The 3,669-nt window shown below is 34.3% G+C and overlaps 1 protein-coding gene across 1 annotated transcript in view; it reads left to right on the top strand.

Annotated features, from left to right (window-relative positions):
• FOXP2 (forkhead box P2) overlaps positions 1–3,669 on the top strand; it is a gene marked incomplete at both ends in the record, with an annotated part of 95,810 nt that overhangs the window by 73,139 nt on the left and 19,002 nt on the right. The gene's annotated exons all lie outside the window — the stretch shown is intronic.

Here is a 3,669-nt window from a genome sequence, read left to right as displayed (position 1 = left end):
GAAAGAGAGATGGCAAATGATTTTTTACTGTAAATCATGCTGTAGGTATTTTTGTGTATTCCAAGCAACTGGATAATCAAGGCTATCTGTAGAGGGTCAAATTGTTATCCTTTCTTTCATGTTGAACACTTTTGCAGCCCTTTCAAAAGCTCAGTGTTTAATCCTCTTATTATCCTTTACTAAAATGGAGCCTCAGAAAATTTGAAGAGATGCTTTAGATTGTCTATTGGCTAATATAGACAATAGTATAGGGGTATGAAAAAGCACATTTTAAATTCTGACGGTTTGTGTATAGTGAGAATTAATGTGTTTAGTATAAATAAAAAAGCACAAAGGACTAAGCATAAACATTTAACTCACTTGCTGATTTGTTTTTGCTTTTACTCTTGTATGTTCACAAAATGCACAGAAAAGAAACCCCACTGTGAACAGGTGGGTTTGCACCTTTCAGGACTGATGTCAAAAGTTTTCACTTTCAGCATTTGGTTTTGCCAGCTATTGTCTAAATCAGAGCATTTAGAAAATAAGTGACACATCTTTTGCTTTTCACCTGCAGCTTCAAACTACAAAGGGTTTCTGCATTTTTTTCCTTTTTTTTTTTAAGTAGTTACTAGTATTTCTGTATTCATTTGAATTTTCAACCACAGCGCTGATTTTCTACCTGTGTACATTATGCACTGGTCTTTGTCAGAAGAGCCGTACTCATTTTGGCATGCAATAGATCTTAATGGAAAGCTACAGATAGGCTTACATAGATGACTAACTTCAGGGGCTGAGACTCTTATGTTGTCATGGTGCAGCTAACAGGGTGAATGAACTGTTTCATGCTTCATCAACAATTAAGTTAATTAGCTCATTTGAAATTGCACTGCTTTGTTGCCAGGATGTTGGCAGAAACATCAAAAAGATGTGTTTACAAATGGTAGACTACATGGTATAGAACAGAAGCACCTTAACAGCAGGCCAGAAGTACTCAGTATTGCAATAACTTTTGTAATGAAATTATACCAATACTTTTCATAAAGTATTTGCAGTGTTTTCTCTATATTTCATGCTGTCTTTCAGTTTTAAATGAGGTAACTTATACTGATTTTAGGTAGGTATCAGTCCTGATAAATTTTTGTTTATAAGTGCATTAAGTGGAATGTCAAAATAATGGGTTACTGTTGGAGAAAACTGCATAGGATTTAAAAGAACCTGATTTATATAAGTTTGTATTAAAAGAAAATGAAATCTCCCAAATTCAACGTAGTGTTCTAAGTGTTATTAATACTAAGAATTTAAATTCATTTAACTTAAGTATTCTCCATTTGAAGAAAAACTGCATTTTCTAAATACATCCATCCATCTCAGCTATAGTGATGCTAATTCTGTGGGCAGACTTTGCACATCCATTATGTCAGGTCTCTTGTTATAATCCATGATCACTGAAACCATTTTGATTAAGGCAGTGTAGTAGTAGGTTTACAGATGCTTTTGCTTTCCTGAACCAAATAACCCTGGAAAATGTAAAAGTGACATGTAACATCTTGATAATTCTGGTGCAGAGTCACTCAGGGTTTACAGCAGTGTCATGGCTTTTGTCCTATATACCAGCAAAAAATGTCCGAGAATATATTCTTATTTCTACTTTCAATGTAATTCTTTCTTCTGCCCTTAAAACAAATAAGAAGACATGGTGCTGAATATGTGAGATTGGTTATGAAATCAAAATATGCCTTCATTTTACAATAGTGTTAAGATGGAAATCAATATAAAACCTTGCATTAGATTCTTTAGTACCTTTACATGTTCACACTAATGCAGAATCCCCATTACAATTAAAAAACATTATCTTTCAATTAAATATCAACTTTTAGTCCAAAGATTGACCATTTTTCCAACCCATTAACTTTATAGGGGATGACAGGACTAATGGCTGTAGTTTTCAAGGCTTTGCTCTTAGTCTAATCTTTGTTACAATGTTTTAGGTTCTCTGACTTGAAACAATATGATACCTGTGTTAAGAGAGTTAATGCAAGTATATTGTACCAAAATGAAATATTAATAAGGTACACTACACCAGTCTAGTAGTGTGTATTTCTCTAATATGCTTATGACAACTTTGGAGAGGGCTTGGTTTATGAAGCGAACTCCAACTTCTTGTGCTCCGAAAATGGTTTACCTAGCAGCTTGATATAAAAAAAAAATACTGTGCAGAGCATCTGAGAAGGAGGATTAAGACAGAAAACACTGGCTTTGCTTCACTTTCCTAATAATGGAAAGGATTTAGGGTGAAGTGACAAATAACTTTCAATAAATGGCTTAAAGCTACAAAAGCCATTTTCAGCTTCACTTTTGTTTATCCAGTATGATTCTTTTTATTATTATTTTAAAGTTAATTTGAGGACGCTCTGATTATCCAGAGTTCTTTTGAGATATTCCAAAGAGCTGAAGAAGTTATGCATTGCATGCTGTGGACTAGATATGTATTTGGAAACATACACATTGGTTTCAGGAAAGTACAGCCGATCTGTATACTGTATTTCTGTACATACAGAAAAAACTAATTCTGTATCTTTTCTTCGATATCCTTCAACTCTAGACATAAACACACAGTTTATATTTTATGGAGCAATTTTCTATCTTGACGAAATGGTGTTAGATTACAGTTGCTCGTGCATGCAAGGTCAGTTTTGACTATTTGCTAAAAACAACAGCTTTTGGCTTTAAAACTTCAGAATGAAAAGACAGATCAGAAAAAGTTGTGACATAACTAGGAAGAAGATGACAAGATTTGAACAAAATGCTAGGCACTGAAATGATTAGAAGAGTGCCAAAAAATGCATAGGAAAATTCAGAATTTTGCTGTGAAACAGTGTTGGCAGAAGCTAACTGTTTTGCTGGTCTCTAAGTAGGGAACCCAGCAGATCACTCCCAGGATTTAATAGTAGTTCTTCGTGATGGTTTTTTAAATGTCGGAGTGCAAAAACATATGACAAAACTTCAGTGTATTTTGTCTGCAAAATTAATTATCATTCCATTGGACCTAAGTCAGATTGAGTAGGAAGGATTTGACTTTTAGAGCTTATACTGAAAGGTTTACAATAAAGCATTCCAGCCAGCAGACAAGTGTTCTTTAACCTGCATGCAGCAGACGCCAGCAAACATAACACAAGCTACAGTACAAAGACCGGTAATGTTTTCATCTATAGAGATAGGGAGGGAAAAAAAAAAACCAAACCATGCTAGAGAAGATAGGCCAGCTTTCTAAGAGATTGTGTTTACTTCTGGGGCAAGAGAGCACGTTTAAAAGTCTACAGAGAACAGTGACCAAGCATCATAGTCAGGATGACAAAAACAAAACCATAAAAATAAGTTAATGGGATATAATTAGTGCTGTATAAAACTTGCTGTGTTTTTTTTTGTCCTTCAGCTGCAAAGTGATATACAGCATTATGTTCTTTCTTACTTAGTGTGCATTGTCCTTTTTTTTTTTTTGTCTTTGAATAGGTGGTGTGGCTGTAAAATTATGACCTCAAGAATCTTCTTTGAACTTGTCAGGGTGTTGTTTCTTTTGGTGACAGTGCCACCATCTCTCAAAACTAAGGCATCTGACATAATCAGCTAAATGAATAGTGACAGCTAACATTTTGTATTTAAACTCCTGTCAGTGTTTAAACATAAAAA

Source organism: Buceros rhinoceros, unplaced genomic scaffold, assembly GCF_000710305.1.
Source record: "Buceros rhinoceros silvestris isolate BGI_N320 unplaced genomic scaffold, ASM71030v1 scaffold5204, whole genome shotgun sequence".
In the NCBI taxonomy this organism is placed as follows: Eukaryota; Metazoa; Chordata; class Aves; order Bucerotiformes; family Bucerotidae; genus Buceros; species Buceros rhinoceros.
The sequence above is the reverse complement of the archived record's forward strand: the minus strand, read 5'-3'. Positions and strand labels throughout refer to the sequence as shown.